A 27,050-nucleotide genomic window follows, 5' to 3' on the forward strand; every position below is an offset into this window, starting at 1 on the left:
CAGGATCATGTCAGTGGAGGATCCCTGGGTGCTTCCGGAGATTCCGGATTTGCTCTACCAGGGGCCGATCAGTCATCCGCAAGTAAGGAACCTTCATTTAACGGCATGGATTTTGAAAGGGCGTTACTGAAAAACAAAGGGTTCTCCCCGAGTTTGATTGAAACCCTTATGAAAAGTAGGAAGCAGATAACCACAACAATCTACGCTAGAACCTGGCGAAAGTTTCTGGCCTCTTCTGATTTCAATTTAGAAGAAGGAATACCTGTAAAACAAATTTTAGAATTCCTGCAAAAAGGCTTAGAACTAGGTCTATCCACTAGTACTCTAAAGGTACAGGTCTCGGCCCTAGGGGCTCTATTCTCCTGTAACATTGCCAATAATTACTGGATCTCAAGGTTCATTAAGGCATCCAGTAGATCTAGACCCATTCAGAAAGATAGATCTATGCCTTGGGATCTCAACTTAGTCCTATCAGCATTGACTAAAGAGCCATTTGAAGCTTTGCAAACAGCTTCAATTAAGGCACTATCCCTTAAGACAGCATTTCTGGTAGCAATTACATCTGCCCGTAGAGTAGGAGACATACAAGCTCTCTCCAGGGTATCCCCTTATACAGAGTTTCTACCAGACAGAGTAATCCTCAGACCGGACCCAGCCTATTTACCAAAAGTATCATCACGGTTTCACAGGTCACAAGAGATAATCTTACCATCCTTCCTCCCTAATCCTGCTAACCCTAAGGAAGAACTACTCCATACATTAGACGTTAGGAGATGCCTGCTAGAATACATCTCGGTTACCGACACATGGAAGAAAGATGATGCATTATTTTTATCTTTCCAAAATCCTAGAAAGGGACTTAGGGTATCAAAATACACATTAGCAAAGTGGATTAGGGAGGCTATCTCTTTGGCTTATACTGCAGGTGGGGGTCCGGCTCCGCAGAATCTGAGGGCGCATTCCACCAGGGCCATGGCTACATCCTGGGCGGAAAAATCTGGAGTATCAATCGACCAGATATGTAAGGCGGCCACATGGTCGTCCCCGTCCACCTTCTTTAAGCACTATAGGTTGGATTTGGGGGCTTCCTCTGATCTCACTTTCGGGTTAAGGGTGCTACAGGCCATAGTCCCTCCCCAAGGTACCTTACATCTCTGTAATTCTCTCTGTCGTGCTGTCATGGGAGTCCGAGTAAAGCATTAAGCTACTTACTGGTAGCGGCGTTTCTCGGAGGCCCATGACAGCACCCTTAGTTCCCTCCCTATTCACTGGGGGTTGCACTTCCTATAGATGTATATATCTCACTCAGGATACCAGTTCCAAATATATAGCTGGAAATTTGTATATAATCTGTATATAATTGTATGTAGTGTATATTTTTTGTGCCACTAACCGCGGTAGTCCTCTTAAGACTCTGAAATACAACTGAGGCAAGGGAGAGGTACCGCCCTTTTGTATCTGTAGGTTTCCTGTTCCTAATGGGCGGATCCCCTCTCTCTGTCGTGCTGTCATGGGCCTCCAAGAAACGCCGCTACCAGTAAGTAGCTTAATGCTTTACATGGAAATGATTTTGTTCAGTGTTTTCAGCATTTTCAGAGTAATTTTCAGGATGTTTTTGGAATGGACCCACTCCATATCCACCTTATGAAGAGGTCAAAGTCTTAAACTGCACATGGTTCCCATTGATGATGACTCAAAATCAGATTTTTACATTTTTACTGGGACCTAGAATTTTGTTTCTATTTTCTGAGATATTTTCCAGAGGGATAATCACTGATCTTGATCATGGTGCTATAAGAAAAGGTGTGTGAATCTCATCAAATGTTAATGTCTGAGTAGTCGTGGCCGAGTGGTTAAGGTGATGGACTTGAAATCCATTGGGGCTTCCAAGCGCAGGTTCAAATCCTGCCGACTACGTATATGTTCATAAAGCTTTTTGACTGATTACCTGAGTAGATTAATTTGCGCGCTTCCTTGTCTACCGCCATGACAGTGATATGCAAACAATGGAACGGTTTTCAAGAATCAGACTGATTAGATTTTTGGATGTACATTCCATAAGCCGATCTGGAGCTGCATCTCATGTGCATCATGCCGCTAATCAAAAGAAGCACCGTGAGGGTGGCACCAGGTAAGTGGTGCTTCTCCCGCTTTTGTCTAGCGGCCACAGACCATTGTTGTGGCAGATGTCCTTTGATTTGCAACAACCTTGAATTATCTCTTGGATGAAACCTTTTACCACACAATGAAAATTTTTTAGCGACTTCTGGATGAACAGCTTTCTAACAGTATAAGTTTTGCAATTAATTTTTTAATTGCTCTTTTTCCAAGTAACAGATCTAGCACTCTTTTTACTAGTCACTTTTTATCAACATTTAAAACTGTCCTTGCTGAGATATCGTGGAACCCTTGGCACACTTGTGGAATAAAAGTTTAGGAGATATTAATTTACCATTGTGTATTAATTGTAGATTTGCACTACAGCTTTAGAGCTTGTTTTCACCATGATTCATGAGTTCAATTGTGCTTTCCAGAACACAAAACTGCAGCCAAGTCTTTTTCGTGTGTGGTTCCATGGTGTAATGGTTAGCACTCTGGACTCTGAATCCAGCGATCTGAGTTCAAATTTCAGTGGAACCTGAGCAGTTTTTCGTACACATGTTTCAATTTTTCCACTGACACTGTGTTCTCCTGTTTCCAAGGTTTAACATAAAAAGAGAAAGTTAAAATCAACATACCAAAAGCCAAAAAAAGATTTCAATGTTCCAAGCATACATGGAGTGATCACTGTGAGTTCTGTGGCCAAAGCTACCTATGAAGCAGGATTAATGAAACTTAAAACACCACCATTTTTGGTGGTGTTTTTCTAAAAATTGTTTTGGGCATCTTTTGAGTCTGTTTTTGAGGCTTTTCTTTGTAGCTCACAAAATGCACCAAAAGTCACTTAGGAACCATTAAGGAGTGTTTCTAACCTAGCCATTGACTTGTATTATAAGTATGGAGCACTTCTAAATGAAAAATACCAGAAGATAGATATGCTTATTTCAGTTAACCACTTGGAATTATTGGAAACTTGATGTGGTTAAAAGACGCCAAAAGCCCGATCATATGAACAGCAAGTTTTTTTTTACATGGAAATGATTTTGTTCAGTGTTTTCAGCATTTTCAGAGTAATTTTCAGGATGTTTTTGGAATGGACCCACTCCATATCCACCTTATGAAGAGGTCAAAGTCTTAAACTGTACATGGTTCCCATTGATGATGACTCGAAATCAGATTTTTACATTTTTACTGGGACCTAGAATTTTGTTTCTGTTTTCTGAGATATTTTCCAGAGGGATAATCACTGATCTTGATCATGGTGCTATAAGAAAAGGTGTGTGAATCTCATCAAATGTTAATGTCTGAGTAGTCGTGGCCGAGTGGCTAAGGCGATGGACTTGAAATCCATTGGGGTTTCCCCGCGCAGGTTCCAATCCTGCCAACTACGTATATGTTCCTAAAGCTTTTTGACTGATTACCTGAGTAGATTAATTTGCGCGTTTCCTTGTCTACCGCCATGACAGTGATATGCAAACTCTGGAACGGTTTTCAAGAATCAGACTGATTAGATTTTTGGATGTACATTCCATAAGCCGATCTGGCGCTGCATCTCATGTGCATCATGCCGCTAATCAAAAGTAGCACCGTGAGTGTAGCACCAGGTAAGTGGTGCTTCTCCCTCTTTTGTCTAGCGGCCACAGACCATTGTTGTGGCAGATGTACTGGGACATGCACTTTGATTTGCAACAATGTTGAATTATCTCTTGGATGAAACCTTTTACCACACAATGAAAATTTTTTAGCGACTTTTGGATGAACAGCTTTCTAACAGTATAAGTTTTGCAATTAATTTTTTTCTTGCTCTTTTTCCAAGTAACAGATCTAGCACTCTTTCTACTAGTCACTTTTTATCAACATTTAAAACTGTCCTTGCTGAGATATCGTGGAACCCTTGGCACTCTTGTGGAATAAAAGTTTAGGGGATATTAATTTACCATTGTGTATTAATTGTAGATTTGCACTACAGCTTTAGAGCCTGTTTTCACCATGATTCATGAGTTCTATTTTTCCAGAACACAAAACTGCAGCCAAGTCTTTTTTGTGTGTGGTTCCATGGTGTAATGGTTAGCACTCTGGACTCGGAATCCAGCGATTTGAGTTCAAATCTCAGTGGAACCTGGGCAGTTTTTCGTACACATGTTTCAATTTTTCCACTGACACTGTGTTCTCCTGTTCCCAAGGTTTAACATAAAAAGAGAAAGTTAAAATCAACATACCAAAAGCCAAAAAAAGATTTCAATGTTCCAAGCATACATGGAGTGATCACTGTGAGTTCTGTGGCCAAAGCTACCTATGAAGCAGGGTTAATAAAACTTAAAACACCACCATTTTTGGTGGTGTTTTTCTAAAAATTGTTTTGGGCATCTTTTGAGTCTGTTTTTGAGGCTTTGCTTTGCAGCTCACAAAATGCACCAAAAGTCACTTAGGAACCTTTAAGGAGTGTTTCTAACCTAGCCATTGACTTGTATTATAAGTATGGAGCACTTCTAAATGAAAAATACCAGAAGATAGATATGCTTATTTCAGTTAACCGCTTGGAATTTTTGGAAACTTGATGTGGTTAAAAGACGCCAAATGCCCGATCATATGAACAGCAAGTCTTTTTTTACATGGAAATGAATTTGTTCAGTGTTTTCAGCATTTTCAGAGTAATTTTCAGGATGTTTTTGGAATGGACCCACTCCATATCCACCTTATGAAGAGGTCAAAGTCTTAAACTGTACATGGTTCCCATTGATGATGACTCGAAATCAGATTTTTACATTTTTACTGGGACCTAGAATTTTGTTTCTATTTTCTGAGATATTTTCCAGAGGGATAATCACTGATCTTGATCATGGTGCTATAAGAAAAGGTGTGTGAATCTCATCAAATGTTAATGTCTGAGTAGTCGTGGCTGAGTGGTTAAGGCGATGGACTTGAAATCCATTGGGGTTTCCCCGCGCAGGTTCAAATTCTGCCGACTACGTATATATTCCTAAAGCTTTTTGACTGATTACCTGAGTAGATTAATTTGCGCGTTTCCTTGTCTACCGCCATGACAGTGATATGCAAACTCTGGAACGGTTTTCAAGAATCAGACTGATTAGATTTTTGGATGTACATTCCATAAGCCGATCTGGCGCTGCATCTCATGTGCATCATGCCGCTAATCAAAAGAAGCACCGTGAGTGTGGCACCAGGTAAGTGGTGCTTCTCCCGCTTTTGTCTAGCGGCCACAGACCATTGTTGTGGCAGATGTACTGGGACATGCACTTTGATTTGCAACAACCTTGAATTATCTCTTGGATGAAACCTTTTACCACACAATGAAAAATTTGTAGCGACTTCTGGATGAACAGCTTTCTAACAGTATAAGTTTTGCAAATAATTTTTTTCTTGCTCTTTTTCCAAGTAACAGATCTAGCACTCTTTTTACTAGTCACTTTTTATCAACATTTAAAACTGTCCTTGCTGAGATATCGTGGAACCCTTGGCACACTTGTGGAATAAAAGTTTAGGAGATATTAATTTACCATTGTGTATTAATTGTAGATTTGCACTACAGCTTTAGAGCCTGTTTTCACCATGATTCATGAGTTCAATTGTGCTTTCCAGAACACAAAACTGCAGCCAAGTCTTTTTCGTGTGTGGTTCCATGGTGTAATGGTGAGCACTCTGGACTCTGAATCCAGCGATCTGAGTTCAAATCTCAGTGGAACCTGGGCAGTTTTTCATACACATGTTTCAATTTTTCCACTGTGTTCTCCTGTTCCCAAGGTTTAACATAAAAAGAGAAAGTTAAAATCAACATACCAAAAGCCAAAAAAAGATTTCAATGTTCCAAGCATACAGGTCCTTCTCAAAAAATTAGCATATAGTGTTAAATTTCATTATTTACCATAATGTAATGATTACAATTAAACTTTCATATATTATAGATTCATTATCCACCAACTGAAATTTGTCAGGTCTTTTATTGTTTTAATACTGATGATTTTGGCATACAACTCCTGATAACCCAAAAAACCTGTCTCAATAAATTAGCATATTTCACCCATCCAATCAAATAAAAGTGTTTTTTAATAACAAACAAAAAAACCATCAAATAATAATGTTCAGTTATGCACTCAATACTTGGTCGGGAATCCTTTGGCAGAAATGACTGCTTCAATGCGGCGTGGCATGGAGGCAATCAGCCTGTGACACTGCTGAGATGTTATGGAGGCCCAGGATGCTTCAATAGCGGCCTTAAGCTCATCCAGAGTGTTGGGTCTTGCGTCTCTCAACTTTCTCTTCACAATATCCCACAGATTCTCTATGGGGTTCAGGTCAGGAGAGTTGGCAGGCCAATTGAGCACAGTAATACCATGGTCAGTAAACCATTTACCAGTGGTTTTGGCACTGTGAGCAGGTGCCAGGTCGTGCTGAAAAATGAAATCTTCATCTCCATAAAGCATTTCAGCCGATGGAAGCATGAAGTGCTCCAAAATCTCCTGATAGCTAGCTGCATTGACCCTGCCCTTGATGAAACACAGTGGACCAACACCAGCAGCTGACATGGCACCCCACACCATCACTGACTGTGGGTACTTGACACTGGACTTCAGGCATTTTGGCATTTCCTTCTCCCCAGTCTTCCTCCAGACTCTGGCACCTTGATTTCCGAATGACATGCAAAATTTGCTTTCATCAGAAAAAAGTACTTGGGACCACTTAGCAACAGTCCAGTGCTGCTTCTCTGTAGCCCAGGTCAGGCGCCTCTGCCGCTGTTTATGGTTCAAAAGTGACTTTACCTGGGGAATGCGGCACCTGTAGCCCATTTCCTGCACACGCCTGTGCACGGTGGCTCTGGATGTTTCCACACCAGACTCAGTCCACTGCTTCCTCAGGTTCCCCAAGGTCTGGAATCAGTCCTTCTCCACAATCTTCCTCAGGGTCTGGTCTCCTCTTCTCGTTGTACAGCGTTTTCTGCCACATTGTTTCCTTTCAACAGACTTACCATTGAGGTGCCTTGATACAGCACTCTGGGAACAGCCTATTTGTTGAGAAGTTTCTTTCTGGGTCTTTTTCCTCTTGCTTGAGGGTGTCAATGATGGCCTTCTTGACATCTGTCAGGTCGCTAGTCTTACCCATGATGGGGGTTTTGAGTAATGAACCAGGCAGGGAGTTTATAAAAGCCTCAGGTATCTTTTGCATGTGTTTAGAGTTAATTAGTTGATTCAGAAGATTAGGGTAATAGGTCGTTTAGAGAACCTTTTCTTGATATGCTAATTTATTGAGACAGGTTTTTTGGGTTATCAGGAGTTGTATGCCAAAATCATCAGTATTAAAACAATAAAAGACCTGACAAATTTCAGTTGGTGGATAATGAATCTATAATATATGAAAGTTTAATTGTAATCATTACATTATGGTAAATAATGAAATTTAACACTATATGCTAATTTTTTGAGAAGGACCTGTACATGGAGTTATCACTGTGAGTTCTGTGGCCAAAGCTACCTATGAAGCAGGATTAATGAAACTTAAAACACCACCATTTTTGGTGGTGTTTTTCTAAAAATTGTTTTGGGCATCTTTTGAGTCTGTTTTTGAGGCTTTTCTTTGTAGCTCACAAAATGCACCAAAAGTCACTTAGGAACCATTAAGGAGTGTTTCTAACCTAGCCATTGACTTGTATTATAAGTATGGAGCACTTCTAAATGAAAAATACCAGAAGATAGATATGCTTATTTCAGTTAACCGCTTGGAATTATTGGAAACTTGATGTGGTTAAAAGACGCCAAAAGCCCGATCATATGAACAGCAAGTTTTTTTTTACATGGAAATGATTTTGTTCAGTGTTTTCAGCATTTTCAGAGTAATTTTCAGGAGGTTTTTGGAATGGACCCACTCCATATCCACCTTATGAAGAGGTCAAAGTCTTAAACTGTACATGGTTCCCATTGATGATGACTCGAAATCAGATTTTTACATTTTTACTGGGACCTAGAATTTTGTTTCTATTTTCTGAGATATTTTCCAGAGGGATAAGCACTGATCTTGATCATGGTGCTATAAGAAAAGGTGTGTGAATCTCATCAAATGTTAACGTCTGAGTAGTCGTGGCCGAGTGGTTAAGGCGATGGACTTGAAATCCATTGGGGTTTCCCCGCGCAGGTTCAAATTCTGCCGACTACATATATGTTCCTAAATCTTTTTGACTGATTACCTGAGTAGATTAATTTGCGCGTTTCCTTGTCTACCGCCATGACAGTGATATGCAAACTCTGGAACGGTTTTCAAGAATCAGACTGATTAGATTTTTGGATGTACATTCCATAAGCCGATCTGGCGCTGCATCTCATGTGCATCATGCCGCTAATCAAAAGAAGCACCGTGAGTGTGGCACCAGGTAAGTGGTGCTTCTCCCACTTTTGTCTAGCGGCCACAGACCATTGTTGTGGCAGATGTACTGGGACATGCACTTTGATTTGCAACAACCTTGAATTATCTCTTGGATGAAACCTTTTACCACACAATGAAAAATTTGTAGCGACTTCTGGATGAACAGCTTTCTAACAGTATAAGTTTTGCAAATAATTTTTTTCTTGCTCTTTTTCCAAGTAACAGATCTAGCACTCTTTTTACTAGTCACTTTTTATCAACATTTAAAACTGTCCTTGCTGAGATATCGTGGAACCCTTGGCACACTTGTGGAATAAAAGTTTAGGAGATATTAATTTACCATTGTGTATTAATTGTAGATTTGCACTACAGCTTTAGAGCCTGTTTTCACCATGATTCATGAGTTCAATTGTGCTTTCCAGAACACAAAACTGCAGCCAAGTCTTTTTTGTGTGTGGTTCCATGGTGTAATGGTGAGCACTCTGGACTCTGAATCCAGCGATCTGAGTTCAAATCTCAGTGGAACCTGGGCAGTTTTTCATACACATGTTTCAATTTTTCCACTGTGTTCTCCTGTTCCCAAGGTTTAACATAAAAAGAGAAAGTTAAAATCAACATACCAAAAGCCAAAAAAAGATTTCAATGTTCCAAGCATACATGGAGTGATCAATGTGAGTTCTGTGGCCAAAGCTACCTATGAAGCAGGATTAATGAAACTTAAAACACCACCATTTTTGGTGGTGTTTTTCTAAAAATTGTTTTGGGCATCTTTTGAGTCTGTTTTTGAGGCTTTTCTTTACAGCTCACAAAATGCACCAAAAGTCACTTAGGAACCATTAAGGAATGTTTCTAACCTAGCCATTGACTTGTATTATAAGTATGGAGCACTTCTAAATGAAAAATACCAGAAGATAGATATGCTTATTTCAGTTAACCGCTTGAAATTTTTGAAACTTGATGTGGTTAAAAGACGCCAAAAGCCCGATCATATGAACAGCAAGTCTTTTTTTACATGGAAATAAATTTGTTCCGTGTTTTCAGCATTTTCAGAGTAATTTTCAGGAGGTTTTTGGAATGGACCCACTCCATATCCACCTTATGAAGAGGTCAAAGTCTTAAACTGTACATGGTTCCCATTGATGATGACTCGAAATCAGATTTTTACATTTTTACTGGGACCTAGAATTTTGTTTCTATTTTCTGAGATATTTTCCAGAGGGATAATCACTGATCTTGATCATGGTGCTATAAGAAAAGGTGTGTGAATCTCATCAAATGTTAATGTCTGAGTAGTCGTGGCCGAGTGGTTAAGGCGATGGACTTGAAATCCATTGGGGTTTCCCCGCGCAGGTTCAAATCCTGCCGACTATGTATATGTTCCTAAATCTTTTTGACTGATTACCTGAGTAGATTAATTTGCGCGTTTCCTTGTCTACCGCCATGACAGTGATATGCAAACTCTGGAACGGTTTTCAAGAATCAGACTGATTAGATTTTTGGATGTACATTCCATAAGCCGATCTGGTGCTGCATCTCATGTGCATCATGCCGCTAATCAAAAGAAGCACCGTGAGTGTGGCACCAGGTAAGTGGTGCTTTTCCCGCTTTTGTCTAGCGGCCACAGACCATTGTTGTGGCAGATGTACTGGGACATGCACTTTGATTTGCAACAACCTTGAATTATCTCTTGGATGAAACCTTTTACCACACAGTGAAAAATTTTTAGCGACTTCTGGATGAACAGCTTTCTAACAGTATAAGTTTTGCAATTAATTTTTTTCTTGCTCTTTTTCCAAGTAACAGATCCAGCACTCTTTTACTAGTCACTTTTTATCAACATTTAAAACTGTCCATGCTGAGATATCGTGGAACCCTTGGCACACTTGTGGAATAAAAGTTTAGGAGATATTAATTTACCATTGTGTATTAATTGTAGATTTGCACTACAGCTTTAGAGCCTGTTTTCACCATGATTCATGAGTTCAATTGTGCTTTCCAGAACACAAAACTGCAGCCAAGTCTTTTCGTGTGTGGTTCCATGGTGTAATGGTTAGCACTCTGGACTCTGAATCCAGCGATCTGAGTTCAAATCTCAGTGGAACCTGGGCAGTTTTTCGTACACATGTTTCAATTTTTCCACTGACACTGTGTTCTCCTGTTCCCAAGGTTTAACATAAAAAGAGAAAGTTAAAATCAACATACCAAAAGCCAAAAAAAGATTTCAATGTTCCAAGCATACATGGAGTGATCACTGTGAGTTCTGTGGCCAAAGCTACCTATGAAGCAGGGTTAATGAAACTTAAAACACCACCATTTTTGGTGGTGTTTTTCTAAAAATTGTTTTGGGCATCTTTTGAGTCTGTTTTTGAGGCTTTGCTTTGCAGCTCACAAAATGCACCAAAAGTCACTTAGGAACCTTTAAGGAGTGTTTCTAACCTAGCCATTGACTTGTATTCTAAGTATGGAGCACTTCTAAATGAAAAATACCAGAAGATAGATATGCTTATTTCAGTTAACCGCTTGGAATTTTTGGAAACTTGATGTGGTTAAAAGACGCCAAAAGCCCGATCATATGAACAGCAAGTCTTTTTTACATGGAAATGAATTTGTTCAGTGTTTTCAGCATTTTCAGAGTAATTTTCAGGATGTTTTTGGAATGGACCCACTCCATATCCACCTTATGAAGAGGTCAAAGTCTTAAACTGTACATGGTTCCCATTGATGATGACTCGAAATCAGATTTTTACATTTTTACTGGGACCTAGAATTTTGTTTCTATTTTCTGAGATATTTTCCAGAGGGATAATCACTGATCTTGATCATGGTGCTATCAGAAAAGGTGTGTGAATCTCATCAAATGTTAACGTCTGAGTAGTCGTGGCCGAGTGGTTAAGGCGATGGACTTGAAATCCATTGGGGTTTCCCCGCGCAGGTTCAAATCCTGCTGACTACGTATATGTTCCTAAAGCTTTTTGACTGATTACCTGAGTAGATTAATTTGCGCGTTTCCTTGTCTACCCCCATGACAGTGATATGCAAACTCTGGAACGGTTTTCAAGAATCAGACTGATTAGATTTTTGGATGTACATTCCATAAGCCGATCTGGCGCTGCATCTCATGTGCATCATGCCGCTAATCAAAAGAAGCACCGTGAGTGTGGCACCAGGTAAGTGGTGCTTCTCCCACTTTTGTCTAGCGGCCACAGACCATTGTTGTGGCAGATGTACTGGGACATGCACTTTGATTTGCAACAACCTTGAATTATCTCTTGGATGAAACCTTTTACCACACAATGAAAAATTTGTAGCGACTTCTGGATGAACAGCTTTCTAACAGTATAAGTTTTGCAAATAATTTTTTTCTTGCTCTTTTTCCAAGTAACAGATCTAGCACTCTTTTTACTAGTCACTTTTTATCAACATTTAAAACTGTCCTTGCTGAGATATCGTGGAACCCTTGGCACACTTGTGGAATAAAAGTTTAGGAGATATTAATTTACCATTGTGTATTAATTGTAGATTTGCACTACAGCTTTAGAGCCTGTTTTCACCATGATTCATGAGTTCAATTGTGCTTTCCAGAACACAAAACTGCAGCCAAGTCTTTTTTGTGTGTGGTTCCATGGTGTAATGGTTAGCACTCTGGACTCTGAATCCAGCGATCTGAGTTCAAATCTCAGTGGAACCTGGGCAGTTTTTCATACACATGTTTCAATTTTTCCACTGTGTTCTCCTGTTCCCAAGGTTTAACATAAAAAGAGAAAGTTAAAATCAACATACCAAAAGCCAAAAAAAGATTTCAATGTTCCAAGCATACATGGAGTGATCACTGTGAGTTCTGTGGCCAAAGCTACCTATGAAGCAGGATTAATGAAACTTAAAACACCACCATTTTTGGTGGTGTTTTTCTAAAAATTGTTTTGGGCATCTTTTGAGTCTGTTTTTGAGGCTTTTCTTTACAGCTCACAAAATGCACCAAAAGTCACTTAGGAACCATTAAGGAATGTTTCTAACCTAGCCATTGACTTGTATTATAAGTATGGAGCACTTCTAAATGAAAAATACCAGAAGATAGATATGCTTATTTCAGTTAACCGCTTGAAATTTTTGAAACTTGATGTGGTTAAAAGACGCCAAAAGCCCGATCATATGAACAGCAAGTCTTTTTTTACATGGAAATAAATTTGTTCCGTGTTTTCAGCATTTTCAGAGTAATTTTCAGGAGGTTTTTGGAATGGACCCACTCCATATCCACCTTATGAAGAGGTCAAAGTCTTAAACTGTACATGGTTCCCATTGATGATGACTCGAAATCAGATTTTTACATTTTTACTGGGACCTAGAATTTTGTTTCTATTTTCTGAGATATTTTCCAGAGGGATAATCACTGATCTTGATCATGGTGCTATAAGAAAAGGTGTGTGAATCTCATCAAATGTTAACGTCTGAGTAGTCGTGGCCGAGTGGTTAAGGCGATGGACTTGAAATCCATTGGGGTTTCCCCGCGCAGGTTCAAATCCTGCCGACTACGTATATGTTCCTAAATCTTTTTGACTGATTACCTGAGTAGATTAATTTGCGCGTTTCCTTGTCTACCGCCATGACAGTGATATGCAAACTCTGGAACGGTTTTCAAGAATCAGACTGATTAGATTTTTGGATGTACATTCCATAAGCCGATCTGGTGCTGCATCTCATGTGCATCATGCCGCTAATCAAAAGAAGCACCGTGAGTGTGGCACCAGGTAAGTGATGCTTCTCCCGCTTTTGTCTAGCGGCCACAGACCATTGTTGTGGCAGATGTACTGGGACATGCACTTTGATTTGCAACAACCTTGAATTATCTCTTGGATGAAACCTTTTACCACACAGTGAAAAATTTTTAGCGACTTCTGGATGAACAGCTTTCTAACAGTATAAGTTTTGCAATTAATTTTTTTCTTGCTCTTTTTCCAAGTAACAGATCCAGCACTCTTTTACTAGTCACTTTTTATCAACATTTAAAACTGTCCATGCTGAGATATCGTGGAACCCTTGGCACACTTGTGGAATAAAAGTTTAGGAGATATTAATTTACCATTGTGTATTAATTGTAGATTTGCACTACAGCTTTAGAGCCTGTTTTCACCATGATTCATGAGTTCAATTGTGCTTTCCAGAACACAAAACTGCAGCCAAGTCTTTTTGTGTGTGGTTCCATGGTGTAATGGTTAGCACTCTGGACTCTGAATCCAGCGATCTGAGTTCAAATCTCAGTGGAACCTGGGCAGTTTTTCGTACACATGTTTCAATTTTTCCACTGACACTGTGTTCTCCTGTTCCCAAGGTTTAACATAAAAAGAGAAAGTTAAAATCAACATACCAAAAGCCAAAAAAAGATTTCAATGTTCCAAGCATACATGGAGTGATCACTGTGAGTTCTGTGGCCAAAGCTACCTATGAAGCAGGGTTAATGAAACTTAAAACACCACCATTTTTGGTGGTGTTTTTCTAAAAATTGTTTTGGGCATCTTTTGAGTCTGTTTTTGAGGCTTTGCTTTGCAGCTCACAAAATGCACCAAAAGTCACTTAGGAACCTTTAAGGAGTGTTTCTAACCTAGCCATTGACTTGTATTCTAAGTATGGAGCACTTCTAAATGAAAAATACCAGAAGATAGATATGCTTATTTCAGTTAACCGCTTGGAATTTTTGGAAACTTGATGTGGTTAAAAGACGCCAAAAGCCCGATCATATGAACAGCAAGTCTTTTTTACATGGAAATGAATTTGTTCAGTGTTTTCAGCATTTTCAGAGTAATTTTCAGGATGTTTTTGGAATGGACCCACTCCATATCCACCTTATGAAGAGGTCAAAGTCTTAAACTGTACATGGTTCCCATTGATGATGACTCGAAATCAGATTTTTACATTTTTACTGGGACCTAGAATTTTGTTTCTATTTTCTGAGATATTTTCCAGAGGGATAATCACTGATCTTGATCATGGTGCTATCAGAAAAGGTGTGTGAATCTCATCAAATGTTAACGTCTGAGTAGTCGTGGCCGAGTGGTTAAGGCGATGGACTTGAAATCCATTGGGGTTTCCCCGCGCAGGTTCAAATCCTGCTGACTACGTATATGTTCCTAAAGCTTTTTGACTGATTACCTGAGTAGATTAATTTGCGAGGTTTCCTTGTCTACCCCCATGACAGTGATATGCAAACTCTGGAACGGTTTTCAAGAATCAGACTGATTAGATTTTTGGATGTACATTCCATAAGCCGATCTGGCGCTGCATCTCATGTGCATCATGCCGCTAATCAAAAGAAGCACCGTGAGTGTGGCACCAGGTAAGTGGTGCTTCTCCCACTTTTGTCTAGCGGCCACAGACCATTGTTGTGGCAGATGTACTGGGACATGCACTTTGATTTGCAACAACCTTGAATTATCTCTTGGATGAAACCTTTTACCACACAATGAAAAATTTGTAGCGACTTCTGGATGAACAGCTTTCTAACAGTATAAGTTTTGCAAATAATTTTTTTCTTGCTCTTTTTCCAAGTAACAGATCTAGCACTCTTTTTACTAGTCACTTTTTATCAACATTTAAAACTGTCCTTGCTGAGATATCGTGGAACCCTTGGCACACTTGTGGAATAAAAGTTTAGGAGATATTAATTTACCATTGTGTATTAATTGTAGATTTGCACTACAGCTTTAGAGCCTGTTTTCACCATGATTCATGAGTTCAATTGTGCTTTCCAGAACACAAAACTGCAGCCAAGTCTTTTTTGTGTGTGGTTCCATGGTGTAATGGTTAGCACTCTGGACTCTGAATCCAGCGATCTGAGTTCAAATCTCAGTGGAACCTGGGCAGTTTTTCATACACATGTTTCAATTTTTCCACTGTGTTCTCCTGTTCCCAAGGTTTAACATAAAAAGAGAAAGTTAAAATCAACATACCAAAAGCCAAAAAAAGATTTCAATGTTCCAAGCATACATGGAGTGATCACTGTGAGTTCTGTGGCCAAAGCTACCTATGAAGCAGGATTAATGAAACTTAAAACACCACCATTTTTGGTGGTGTTTTTCTAAAAATTGTTTTGGGCATCTTTTGAGTCTGTTTTTGAGGCTTTTCTTTACAGCTCACAAAATGCACCAAAAGTCACTTAGGAACCATTAAGGAATGTTTCTAACCTAGCCATTGACTTGTATTATAAGTATGGAGCACTTCTAAATGAAAAATACCAGAAGATAGATATGCTTATTTCAGTTAACCGCTTGAAATTTTTGAAACTTGATGTGGTTAAAAGACGCCAAAAGCCCGATCATATGAACAGCAAGTCTTTTTTTACATGGAAATAAATTTGTTCCGTGTTTTCAGCATTTTCAGAGTAATTTTCAGGAGGTTTTTGGAATGGACCCACTCCATATCCACCTTATGAAGAGGTCAAAGTCTTAAACTGTACATGGTTCCCATTGATGATGACTCGAAATCAGATTTTTACATTTTTACTGGGACCTAGAATTTTGTTTCTATTTTCTGAGATATTTTCCAGAGGGATAATCACTGATCTTGATCATGGTGCTATAAGAAAAGGTGTGTGAATCTCATCAAATGTTAATGTCTGAGTAGTCGTGGCCGAGTGGTTAAGGCGATGGACTTGAAATCCATTGGGGTTTCCCCGCGCAGGTTCAAATCCTGCCGACTACGTATATGTTCCTAAATCTTTTTGACTGATTACCTGAGTAGATTAATTTGCGCGTTTCCTTGTCTACCGCCATGACAGTGATATGCAAACTCTGGAACGGTTTTCAAGAATCAGACTGATTAGATTTTTGGATGTACATTCCATAAGCCGATCTGGTGCTGCATCTCATGTGCATCATGCCGCTAATCAAAAGAAGCACCGTGAGTGTGGCACCAGGTAAGTGATGCTTCTCCCGCTTTTGTCTAGCGGCCACAGACCATTGTTGTGGCAGATGTACTGGGACATGCACTTTGATTTGCAACAACCTTGAATTATCTCTTGGATGAAACCTTTTACCACACAGTGAAAAATTTTTAGCGACTTCTGGATGAACAGCTTTCTAACAGTATAAGTTTTGCAATTAATTTTTTTCTTGCTCTTTTTCCAAGTAACAGATCCAGCACTCTTTTACTAGTCACTTTTTATCAACATTTAAAACTGTCCATGCTGAGATATCGTGGAACCCTTGGCACACTTGTGGAATAAAAGTTTAGGAGATATTAATTTAACATTGTGTATCAATTGTAGATTTGCACTACAGCTTTAGAGCCTGTTTTCACCATGATTCATGAGTTCAATTGTGCTTTCCAGAACACAAAACTGCAGCCAAGTCTTTTTTGTGTGTGGTTCCATGGTGTAATGGTTAGCACTCTGGACTCTGAATCCAAGCGATCTGAGTTCAAATCTAAGTGGAACCTGGGCAGTTTTTCGTACACATGTTTCAATTTTTCCACTGACACTGTGTTCTCCTGTTCCCAAGGTTTAACATAAAAAGAGAAAGTTAAAATCAACATACCAAAAGCCAAAAAAAGATTTTAATGTTCCAAGCATACATGGAGTGATCACTGTGAGTTCTGTGGCCAAAGCTACCTATGAAGCAGGGTTAATGAAACTTAAAACACCACCATTTTTGGTGGTGTTTTTCTAAAAATTGTTTTGGGCATCTTTTGAGTCTGTTTTTGAGGCTTTGCTTTGCAGCTCACAAAATGCACCAAAAGTCACTTAGGAACCTTTAAGGAGTGTTTCTAACCTAGCCATTGACTTGTATTATAAGTATGGAGCACTTCTAAATGAAAAATACCAGAAGATAGATATGCTTATTTCAGTTAACCGCTTGGAATTTTTGGAAACTTGATGTGGTTAAAAGACGCCAAAAGCCCGATCATATGAACAGCAAGTCTTTTTTACATGGAAATGAATTTGTTCAGTGTTTTCAGCATTTTCAGAGTAATTTTCAGGATGTTTTTGGAATGGACCCACTCCATATCCACCTTATGAAGAGGTCAAAGTCTTAAACTGTACATGGTTCCCATTGATGATGACTCGAAATCAGATTTTTACATTTTTACTGGGACCTAGAATTTTGTTTCTATTTTCTGAGATATTTTCCAGAGGGATAATCACTGATCTTGATCATGGTGCTATCAGAAAAGGTGTGTGAATCTCATCAATTGTTAACGTCTGAGTAGTCGTGGCCGAGTGGTTAAGGCGATGGACTTGAAATCCATTGGGGTTTCCCCGCGCAGGTTCAAATCCTGCTGACTACGTATATGTTCCTAAAGCTTTTTGACTGATTACCTGAGTAGATTAATTTGCGCGTTTCCTTGTCTACCCCCATGACAGTGATATGCAAACTCTGGAACGGTTTTCAAGAATCAGACTGATTAGATTTTTGGATGTACATTCCATAAGCCGATCTGGCGCTGCATCTCATGTGCATCATGCTGCTAATCAAAAGAAGCACCGTGAGTGTGGCACCAGGTAAGTGGTGCTTCTCCCACTTTTGTCTAGCGGCCACAGACCATTGTTGTGGCAGATGTACTGGGACATGCACTTTGATTTGCAACAACCTTGAATTATCTCTTGGATGAAACCTTTTACCACACACTGAAAAATTTGTAGCGACTTCTGGATGAACAGCTTTCTAACAGTATAAGTTTTGCAAATAATTTTTTTCTTGCTCTTTTTCCAAGTAACAGATCTAGCACTCTTTTTACTAGTCACTTTTTATCAACATTTAAAACTGTCCTTGCTGAGATATCGTGGAACCCTTGGCACACTTGTGGAATAAAAGTTTAGGAGATATTAATTTACCATTGTGTATTAATTGTAGATTTGCACTACAGCTTTAGAGCCTGTTTTCACCATGATTCATGAGTTCAATTGTGCTTTCCAGAACACAAAACTGCAGCCAAGTCTTTTTTGTGTGTGGTTCCATGGTGTAATGGTTAGCACTCTGGACTCTGAATCCAGCGATCTGAGTTCAAATCTCAGTGGAACCTGGGCAGTTTCTCATACACATGTTTCAATTTTTCCACTGTGTTCTCCTGTTCCCAAGGTTTAACATAAAAAGAGAAAGTTAAAATCAACATACCAAAAGCCAAAAAAAGATTTCAATGTTCCAAGCATACATGGAGTGATCACTGTGAGTTCTGTGGCCAAAGCTACCTATGAAGCAGGATTAATGAAACTTAAAACACCACCATTTTTGGTGGTGTTTTTCTAAAAATTGTTTTGGGCATCTTTTGAGTCTGTTTTTGAGGCTTTTCTTTACAGCTCACAAAATGCGCCAAAAGTCACTTAGGAACCATTAAGGAATGTTTCTAACCTAGCCATTGACTTGTATTATAAGTATGGAGCACTTCTAAATGAAAAATACCAGAAGATAGATATGCTTATTTCAGTTAACCGCTTGAAATTTTTGAAACTTGAAGTGGTTAAAAGACGCCAAAAGCCCGATCATATGAACAGCAAGTCTTTTTTTACATGGAAATGAATTTGTTCAGTGTTTTCAGCATTTTCAGAGTAATATTCAGGATGTTTTTGGAATGGACCCACTCCATATCCACCTTATGAAGAGGTCAAAGTCTTAAACTGTACATGGTTCCCATTGATGATGACTCGAAATCAGATTTTTACATTTTTACTGGGACCTAGAATTTTGTTTCTATTTTCTGAGATATTTTCCAGAGGGATAATCACTGATCTTGATCATGGTGCTATCAGAAAAGGTGTGTGAATCTCATCAATTGTTAACGTCTGAGTAGTCGTGGCCGAGTGGTTAAGGCGATGGACTTGAAATCCATTGGGGTTTCCCCGCGCAGGTTCAAATCCTGCTGACTACGTATATGTTCCTAAAGCTTTTTGACTGATTACCTGAGTAGATTAATTTGCGCGTTTCCTTGTCTACCCCCATGACAGTGATATGCAAACTCTGGAACGGTTTTCAAGAATCAGACTGATTAGATTTTTGGATGTACATTCCATAAGCCGATCTGGCGCTGCATCTCATGTGCATCATGCTGCTAATCAAAAGAAGCACCGTGAGTGTGGCACCAGGTAAGTGGTGCTTCTCCCACTTTTGTCTAGCGGCCACAGACCATTGTTGTGGCAGATGTACTGGGACATGCACTTTGATTTGCAACAACCTTGAATTATCTCTTGGATGAAACCTTTTACCACACACTGAAAAATTTGTAGCGACTTCTGGATGAACAGCTTTCTAACAGTATAAGTTTTGCAAATAATTTTTTTCTTGCTCTTTTTCCAAGTAACAGATCTAGCACTCTTTTTACTAGTCACTTTTTATCAACATTTAAAACTGTCCTTGCTGAGATATCGTGGAACCCTTGGCACACTTGTGGAATAAAAGTTTAGGAGATATTAATTTACCATTGTGTATTAATTGTAGATTTGCACTACAGCTTTAGAGCCTGTTTTCACCATGATTCATGAGTTCAATTGTGCTTTCCAGAACACAAAACTGCAGCCAAGTCTTTTTTGTGTGTGGTTCCATGGTGTAATGGTTAGCACTCTGGACTCTGAATCCAGCGATCTGAGTTCAAATCTCAGTGGAACCTGGGCAGTTTCTCATACACATGTTTCAATTTTTCCACTGTGTTCTCCTGTTCCCAAGGTTTAACATAAAAAGAGAAAGTTAAAATCAACATACCAAAAGCCAAAAAAAGATTTCAATGTTCCAAGCATACATGGAGCGATCACTGTGAGTTCTGTGGCCAAAGCTACCTATGAAGCAGGGTTAATGAAACTTAAAACACCACCATTTTTGGTGGTGTTTTTCTAAAAATTGTTTTGGGCATCTTTTGAGTCTGTTTTTGAGGCTTTTCTTTACAGCTCACAAAATGCACCAAAAGTCACTTAGGAACCATTAAGGAATGTTTCTAACCTAGCCATTGACTTGTATTATAAGTATGGAGCACTTCTAAATGAAAAATACCAGAAGATAGATATGCTTATTTCAGTTAACCGCTTGAAATTTTTGAAACTTGATGTGGTTAAAAGACGCCAAAAGCCCGATCATATGAACAGCAAGTCTTTTTTTACATGGAAATAAATTTGTTCCGTGTTTTCAGCATTTTCAGAGTAATTTTCAGGAGGTTTTTGGAATGGACCCACTCCATATCCACCTTATGAAGAGGTCAAAGTCTTAAACTGTACATGGTTCCCATTGATGATGACTCGAAATCAGATTTTTACATTTTTACTGGGACCTAGAATTTTGTTTCTATTTTCTGAGATATTTTCCAGAGGGATAATCACTGATCTTGATCATGGTGCTATAAGAAAAGGTGTGTGAATCTCATCAAATGTTAATGTCTGAGTAGTCGTGGCCGAGTGGTTAAGGCGATGGACTTGAAATCCATTGGGGTTTCCCCGCGCAGGTTCAAATCCTGCCGACTACGTATATGTTCCTAAATCTTTTTGACTGATTACCTGAGTAGATTAATTTGCGCGTTTCCTTGTCTACCGCCATGACAGTGATATGCAAACTCTGGAACGGTTTTCAAGAATCAGACTGATTAGATTTTTGGATGTACATTCCATAAGCCGATCTGGTGCTGCATCTCATGTGCATCATGCCGCTAATCAAAAGAAGCACCGTGAGTGTGGCACCAGGTAAGTGATGCTTCTCCCGCTTTTGTCTAGCGGCCACAGACCATTGTTGTGGCAGATGTACTGGGACATGCACTTTGATTTGCAACAACCTTGAATTATCTCTTGGATGAAACCTTTTACCACACAATGAAAAATATTTAGCGACTTCTGGATGAACAGCTTTCTAACAGTATAAGTTTTGCAATTAATTTTTTTCTTGCTCTTTTTCCAAGTAACAGATCCAGCACTCTTTTTACTAGTCACTTTTTATCAACATTTAAAACTGTCCTTGCTGAGATATCGTGGAACCCTTGGCACACTTGTGGAATAAAAGTTTAGGAGATATTAATTTACCATTGTGTATTAATTGTAGATTTGCACTACAGCTTTAGAGCCTGTTTTCACCATGATTCATGAGTTCAATTGTGCTTTCCAGAACACAAAACTGCAGCCAAGTCTTTTTGTGTGTGGTTCCATGGTGTAATGGTTAGCACTCTGGACTCTGAATCCAGCGATCTGAGTTCAAATCTCAGTGGAACCTGGGCAGTTTTTCGTACACATGTTTCAATTTTTCCACTGACACTGTGTTCTCCTGTTCCCAAGGTTTAACATAAAAAGAGAAAGTTAAAATCAACATACCAAAAGCCAAAAAAAGATTTCAATGTTCCAAGCATACATGGAGTGATCACTGTGAGTTCTGTGGCCAAAGCTACCTATGAAGCAGGGTTAATGAAACTTAAAACACCACCATTTTTGGTGGTGTTTTTCTAAAAATTGTTTTGGGCATCTTTTGAGTCTGTTTTTGAGGCTTTGCTTTGCAGCTCACAAAATGCACCAAAAGTCACTTAGGAACCTTTAAGGAGTGTTTCTAACCTAGCCATTGACTTGTATTATAAGTATGGAGCACTTCTAAATGAAAAATACCAGAAGATAGATATGCTTATTTCAGTTAACCGCTTGGAATTTTTGGAAACTTGATGTGTTTAAAAGACGCCAAAAGCCCGATCATATGAACAGCAAGTCTTTTTTTACATGGAAATGAATTTGTTCAGTGTTTTCAGCATTTTCAGAGTAATATTCAGGATGTTTTTGGAATGGACCCACTCCATATCCACCTTATGAAGAGGTCAAAGTCTTAAACTGTACATGGTTCCCATTGATGATGACTCGAAATCAGATTTTTACATTTTTACTGGGACCTAGAATTTTGTTTCTATTTTCTGAGATATTTTCCAGAGGGATAATCACTGATCTTGATCATGGTGCTATAAGAAAAGGTGTGTGAATCTCATCAAATGTTAATGTCTGAGTAGTCGTGGCCGAGTGGTTAAGGCGATGGACTTGAAATCCATTGGGGTTTCCCCGCGCAGGTTCAAATCCTGCCGACTACGTATATGTTCCTAAAGCTTTTTGACTGATTACCTGAGTAGATTAATTTGCGCGTTTCCTTGTCTACCGCCATGACAGTGATATGCAAACTCTGGAACGGTTTTCAAGAATCAGACTGATTAGATTTTTGGATGTACATTCCATAAGCCGATCTGGTGCTGCATCTCATGTGCATCATGCCGCTAATCAAAAGAAGCACCGTGAGTGTGGCACCAGGTAAGTGATGCTTCTCCCGCTTTTGTCTAGCGGCCACAGACCATTGTTGTGGCAGATGTCCTGGGACATGCACTTTGATTTGCAACAACCTTGAATTATCTCTTGGATGAAACCTTTTACCACACAGTGAAAAATTTTTAGCGACTTCTGGATGAACAGCTTTCTAACAGTATAAGTTTTGCAATTAATTTTTTTCTTGCTCTTTTTCCAAGTAACAGATCTAGCACTCTTTTTACTAGTCACTTTTTATCAACATTTAAAACTGTCCTTGCTGAGATATCGTGGAACCCTTGGCACACTTGTGGAATAAAAGTTTAGGAGATATTAATTTACCATTGTGTATTAATTGTAGATTTGCACTACAGCTTTAGAGCCTGTTTTCACCATGATTCATGAGTTCAATTGTGCTTTCCAGAACACAAAACTGCAGCCAAGTCTTTTTCATGTGTGGTTCCATGGTGTAATGGTTAGCACTCTGGACTCTAAATCCAGCGATCTGAGTTCAAATCTCAGTGGAACCTTGGCAATTTTTCGTACACATGTTTCAATTTTTCCACTGACACTGTGTTCTCCTGTGCCCAAGGTTTAACATAAAAAGAGAAAGTTAAAATCAACATACCAAAAGCCAAAAAAAGATTTCAATGTTCCAAGCATATGTGGAGTGATCACTGTGAGTTCTGTGGCCAAAGCTACCTATGAAGCAGGATTAATGAAACTTAAAACACCACCATTTTTGGTGGTGTTTTTCTAAAAATTGTTTTGGGCATCTTTTGAGTCTGTTTTTGAGGCTTTTCTTTGCAGCTCCCAAAATGCACCAAAAGTCACTTAGGAACCATTAAGGAGTGTTTCTAACCTAGCCATTGACTTGTATTATAAGTATGGAGCCCTTCTAAATGAAAAATACCAGAAGATAGATATGATTATTTCAGTTAACCGCTTGGAAGTATTGGAAACTTGATGAGGTTAAAAGATGCCAAAAGCCCGATCATATGAACAGCAAGTCTTTTTTTACATGGAAATGAATTTGTTCAGTGTTTTCAGCATTTTCAGAGTAATTTTCAAGATGTTTTTGGAATGGACCCACTCCATATCCACCTTATGAAGAGGTCAAAGTCTTAAACTGTACATGGTTCCCATTGATGATGACTCGAAATCAGATTTTTACATTTTTACTGGGACCTAGAATTTTGTTTCTATTTTCTGAGATATTTTCCAGAGGGATAATCACTGATCTTGGTCATGGTGCTATAAGAAAAGGTGTGTGAATCTCATCAAATGTTTAAGTCAGAGTAGTCGTGGCCGAGTGGTTAAGGCGATGGACTTGAAATCCATTGAGGTTTCCCCGCGCAAGTTCAAATCCTGCCGACTACGTATATGTTCCTAAAGCTTTTTGACTGATTACCTGAGTAGATTAATTTGCGCGTTTCCTTGTCTACCCCCATGACAGTGATATGCAAACTCTGGAACGGTTTTCAAGAATCAAACTGATTAGATTTTTGGATGTACATTCCATAAGCCGATCTGGCGCTGCATCTCATGTACATCATGCCGCTAATCAAAAGAAGCACCGTGAGTGTGGCACCAGGTAAGTGGTGCTTCTCCCGCTTTTGTCTCGCGGCCACAGACCATTGTTGTGGCAGATGTACTGGGACATGCACTTTGATTTGCAACAACCTTGATTTATCTCTTGGATGAAACCTTTTACCACACAATGAAAAATTTTTAGCGACTTCTGGATAAACAGCTTTCTAACAGTATAAGTTTTGCAAATAATTTTTTCTTGCTCTTTTTCCAAGTAACAGATCTAGCACTCTTTTTACTAGTCACTTTTTATCAACATTTAAAACTGTCCTTGCTGAGATATCGTGGAACCCTTGGCACACTTGTGGAATAAAAGTTTAGGAGATATTAATTTACCATTGTGTATTAATTGTAGATTTGCACTACAGCTTTAGAGCCTGTTTTCACCATGATTCATGAGTTCAATTGTGCTTTCCTGAACACAAAACTGCAGCCAAGTTTTTTTTGTGTGTGGTTCCATGGTCTAATGGTTAGCACTCTGGACTCCGAATCCAGCCATCTGAGTTCAAATCTCAGTGGAACCTGGGCAGTTTTTCATACACATGTATCAATTTTTCCACTGACACTGTGTTCTCCTGTTCCCAAGGTTTAACATAAAAAGAGAAAGTTAAAATCAACATACCAAAAGCCAAAAAAAGATTTCAATGTTCCAAGCATACATGGAGTGATCACTGTGAGTTCTGTGGCCAAAGCTACCGATGAAGCAGAGTTAATGAAACTTAAAACACCACCATTTTTGGTGGTGTTTTTCTAAAAATTGTTTTGGGCATCTTTTGAGTCTGTTTTTGAGGCTTTGCTTTGCAGCTCACAAAATGCACCAAAAGTCACTTAGGAACCTTTAAGGAGTGTTTCTAACCTAGCCATTGACTTGTATTCTAAGTATGGAGCACTTCTAAATGAAAAATACCAGAAGATAGATATGCTTATTTCAGTTAACCGCTTGGAATTTTTGGAAACTTGATGTGGTTAAAAGACGCCAAAAGCCCGATCATATGAACAGCAAGTCTTTTTTTACATGGAAATGAATTTATTCAGTGTTTTCAGCATTTTCAGAGTAATTTTCAGGATGTTTTTGGAATGGACCCACTCCATATCCACCTTATGAAGAGGTCAAAGTCTTAAACTGTACATGGTTCTCATTGATGATGACTCGAAATCAGATTTTTACATTTTTACTGGGACCTAGAATTTTGTTTCTATTTTCTGAGATATTTTCCAGAGGGATAATCACTGATCTTGATCATGGTGCTATAAGAAAAGGTGTGTGAATCTCATCAAATGTTTAAGTCAGAGTAGTCGTGGCCGAGTGGTTGAGGCGATGGACTTGATATCCATTGGGGTTTCCCCACGCAGGTTCAAATCCTGCCGACTACGTATATGTTCCTAAATCTTTTTGACTGATTACCTGAGTAGATAAATTTGCGCGTTTCCTTGTCTACCCCCATGACAGTGATATGCAAACTCTGGAACGGTTTTCAAGAATCAGACTGATTAGATTTTTGGATGTACATTCCATAAGCCGATCTGGCGCTGCATCTCATGTACATCATGCCGCTAATCAAAAGAAGCACCGTGAGTGTGGCACCAGGTAAGTGGTGCTTCTCCCGGTTTTGTCTAGCGGCCACAGACCATTGTTGTGGCAGATGTACTGGGACATGCACTTTGATTTGCAACAACCTTGAATTATCTCTTGGATCAAACCTTTTACCACGCAATGAAAAATTTTTAGCGACTTCTGGATGAACAGCTTTCTAACAGTATAAGTTTTGCAAATAATTTTTTTCTTGCTCTTTTTCCAAGTAACAGATCTAGCACTCTTTTTACTAGTCACTTTTTATCAACATTTAAAACTGTCCTTGCTGAGATATCGTGGAACCCTTGGCACACTTGTGGAATAAAAGTTTAGGAGATATTAATTTACCATTGTGTATTAATTGTAGATTTGCACTACAGCTTTAGAGCCTGTTTTCATCATGATTCATGAGTTCAATTGTGCTTTCCGGAACACAAAACTGCAGCCAAGCCTTTTTTGTGTGTGGTTCCATGGTGTAATGGTTAGCACTCTGGACTCTGAATCCAGCTATCTGAGTTCAAATCTCAGTGGGTTCCACTGGGCAGTTTTTCATACACATGTTTCAATTTATCCACTGACACTGTGTTCTCCTGTTCCCAAGGTTTAACATAAAAAGAGAAAGTTAAAAACAACATACCAAAAGCAAAAAAAAGATTTCAATGTTCCAAGCATACATGGAGTGATCACTGTGAGTTCTGTGGCCAAAGCTACCTATGAAGCAGGGTTAATGAAACTTAAAACACCACCATTTTTGGTGGTGTTTTTCTAAAAATTGTTTTGGGCATCTTTTGAGTCTGTTTTTGAGGCTTTGCTTTGCAGCTCACAAAATGCACCAAAAGTCACTTAGGAACCTTTAAGGAGTGTTTCTAACCTAGCCATTGACTTGTATTATAAGTATGGAGCACATCTAAATGAAAAATACCAGAAGATAGATATGCTTTTTTCAGTTAACCGCTTGGAATTTTTGGAAAATTGATGTGGTTAAAAGACGCCAAAAGCCCGATCATATGAACAGCAAGTCTTTTTTTTTTACATGGAAATGAATTTGTTCAGTATTTTCAGCATTTTCAGAGTAATTTTCAGGATGTTTTTGGAATGGACCCACTCCATATCCACCTTATGAAGAGGTCAAAGTCTTAAACTGTACATGGTTCCCATTGATGATGACTCGAAATCAGATTTTTACATTTTTAC

At 39.0% G+C, this 27,050-nt stretch overlaps 26 non-coding genes across 26 annotated transcripts; all 26 read left to right on the forward strand.

Annotated features, from left to right (window-relative positions):
* The first annotated feature begins 1,835 nt into the window (after positions 1-1,835).
* Positions 1,836-1,917, forward strand: TRNAS-UGA (transfer RNA serine (anticodon UGA)). The gene has a single exon. It is a non-coding gene; the product is annotated as a tRNA-Ser (tRNA).
* A 651-nt stretch (positions 1,918-2,568) lies between these two features.
* TRNAQ-CUG (transfer RNA glutamine (anticodon CUG)) lies at positions 2,569-2,640 on the forward strand. The gene has a single exon. It is a non-coding gene; the product is annotated as a tRNA-Gln (tRNA).
* A 768-nt stretch (positions 2,641-3,408) lies between these two features.
* TRNAS-UGA (transfer RNA serine (anticodon UGA)) lies at positions 3,409-3,490 on the forward strand. The gene has a single exon. It is a non-coding gene; the product is annotated as a tRNA-Ser (tRNA).
* A 659-nt stretch (positions 3,491-4,149) lies between these two features.
* Positions 4,150-4,221, forward strand: TRNAP-CGG (transfer RNA proline (anticodon CGG)). Its single transcript has one exon. It is a non-coding gene; the product is annotated as a tRNA-Pro (tRNA).
* Positions 4,222-4,989: 768 nt separating this feature from the next.
* Positions 4,990-5,071, forward strand: TRNAS-UGA (transfer RNA serine (anticodon UGA)). The gene has a single exon. It is a non-coding gene; the product is annotated as a tRNA-Ser (tRNA).
* A 663-nt stretch (positions 5,072-5,734) lies between these two features.
* TRNAQ-CUG (transfer RNA glutamine (anticodon CUG)) lies at positions 5,735-5,806 on the forward strand. The gene has a single exon. It is a non-coding gene; the product is annotated as a tRNA-Gln (tRNA).
* Positions 5,807-8,183: 2,377 nt separating this feature from the next.
* Positions 8,184-8,265, forward strand: TRNAS-UGA (transfer RNA serine (anticodon UGA)). The gene has a single exon. It is a non-coding gene; the product is annotated as a tRNA-Ser (tRNA).
* Positions 8,266-8,928: 663 nt separating this feature from the next.
* TRNAQ-CUG (transfer RNA glutamine (anticodon CUG)) lies at positions 8,929-9,000 on the forward strand. Its single transcript has one exon. It is a non-coding gene; the product is annotated as a tRNA-Gln (tRNA).
* A 761-nt stretch (positions 9,001-9,761) lies between these two features.
* TRNAS-UGA (transfer RNA serine (anticodon UGA)) lies at positions 9,762-9,843 on the forward strand. Its single transcript has one exon. It is a non-coding gene; the product is annotated as a tRNA-Ser (tRNA).
* A 661-nt stretch (positions 9,844-10,504) lies between these two features.
* Positions 10,505-10,576, forward strand: TRNAQ-CUG (transfer RNA glutamine (anticodon CUG)). The gene has a single exon. It is a non-coding gene; the product is annotated as a tRNA-Gln (tRNA).
* Positions 10,577-11,343: 767 nt separating this feature from the next.
* On the forward strand, positions 11,344-11,425 carry TRNAS-UGA (transfer RNA serine (anticodon UGA)). Its single transcript has one exon. It is a non-coding gene; the product is annotated as a tRNA-Ser (tRNA).
* Positions 11,426-12,088: 663 nt separating this feature from the next.
* Positions 12,089-12,160, forward strand: TRNAQ-CUG (transfer RNA glutamine (anticodon CUG)). Its single transcript has one exon. It is a non-coding gene; the product is annotated as a tRNA-Gln (tRNA).
* A 761-nt stretch (positions 12,161-12,921) lies between these two features.
* Positions 12,922-13,003, forward strand: TRNAS-UGA (transfer RNA serine (anticodon UGA)). The gene has a single exon. It is a non-coding gene; the product is annotated as a tRNA-Ser (tRNA).
* Positions 13,004-13,664: 661 nt separating this feature from the next.
* Positions 13,665-13,736, forward strand: TRNAQ-CUG (transfer RNA glutamine (anticodon CUG)). The gene has a single exon. It is a non-coding gene; the product is annotated as a tRNA-Gln (tRNA).
* Positions 13,737-14,503: 767 nt separating this feature from the next.
* Positions 14,504-14,585, forward strand: TRNAS-UGA (transfer RNA serine (anticodon UGA)). The gene has a single exon. It is a non-coding gene; the product is annotated as a tRNA-Ser (tRNA).
* A 664-nt stretch (positions 14,586-15,249) lies between these two features.
* Positions 15,250-15,321, forward strand: TRNAQ-CUG (transfer RNA glutamine (anticodon CUG)). Its single transcript has one exon. It is a non-coding gene; the product is annotated as a tRNA-Gln (tRNA).
* Positions 15,322-16,082: 761 nt separating this feature from the next.
* TRNAS-UGA (transfer RNA serine (anticodon UGA)) lies at positions 16,083-16,164 on the forward strand. Its single transcript has one exon. It is a non-coding gene; the product is annotated as a tRNA-Ser (tRNA).
* Positions 16,165-17,666: 1,502 nt separating this feature from the next.
* Positions 17,667-17,748, forward strand: TRNAS-UGA (transfer RNA serine (anticodon UGA)). The gene has a single exon. It is a non-coding gene; the product is annotated as a tRNA-Ser (tRNA).
* Positions 17,749-18,411: 663 nt separating this feature from the next.
* On the forward strand, positions 18,412-18,483 carry TRNAQ-CUG (transfer RNA glutamine (anticodon CUG)). Its single transcript has one exon. It is a non-coding gene; the product is annotated as a tRNA-Gln (tRNA).
* Positions 18,484-19,244: 761 nt separating this feature from the next.
* TRNAS-UGA (transfer RNA serine (anticodon UGA)) lies at positions 19,245-19,326 on the forward strand. The gene has a single exon. It is a non-coding gene; the product is annotated as a tRNA-Ser (tRNA).
* A 663-nt stretch (positions 19,327-19,989) lies between these two features.
* TRNAQ-CUG (transfer RNA glutamine (anticodon CUG)) lies at positions 19,990-20,061 on the forward strand. The gene has a single exon. It is a non-coding gene; the product is annotated as a tRNA-Gln (tRNA).
* Positions 20,062-20,822: 761 nt separating this feature from the next.
* Positions 20,823-20,904, forward strand: TRNAS-UGA (transfer RNA serine (anticodon UGA)). Its single transcript has one exon. It is a non-coding gene; the product is annotated as a tRNA-Ser (tRNA).
* A 662-nt stretch (positions 20,905-21,566) lies between these two features.
* On the forward strand, positions 21,567-21,638 carry TRNAQ-CUG (transfer RNA glutamine (anticodon CUG)). Its single transcript has one exon. It is a non-coding gene; the product is annotated as a tRNA-Gln (tRNA).
* A 768-nt stretch (positions 21,639-22,406) lies between these two features.
* TRNAS-UGA (transfer RNA serine (anticodon UGA)) lies at positions 22,407-22,488 on the forward strand. Its single transcript has one exon. It is a non-coding gene; the product is annotated as a tRNA-Ser (tRNA).
* A 1,503-nt stretch (positions 22,489-23,991) lies between these two features.
* On the forward strand, positions 23,992-24,073 carry TRNAS-UGA (transfer RNA serine (anticodon UGA)). Its single transcript has one exon. It is a non-coding gene; the product is annotated as a tRNA-Ser (tRNA).
* Positions 24,074-25,575: 1,502 nt separating this feature from the next.
* TRNAS-UGA (transfer RNA serine (anticodon UGA)) lies at positions 25,576-25,657 on the forward strand. Its single transcript has one exon. It is a non-coding gene; the product is annotated as a tRNA-Ser (tRNA).
* Positions 25,658-27,050: the final 1,393 nt, after the last annotated feature.

The sequence above is a fragment of the Ranitomeya imitator genome, chromosome 9, assembly GCF_032444005.1.
Source record: "Ranitomeya imitator isolate aRanImi1 chromosome 9, aRanImi1.pri, whole genome shotgun sequence".
NCBI classification, from domain to species: Eukaryota; Metazoa; Chordata; class Amphibia; order Anura; family Dendrobatidae; genus Ranitomeya; species Ranitomeya imitator.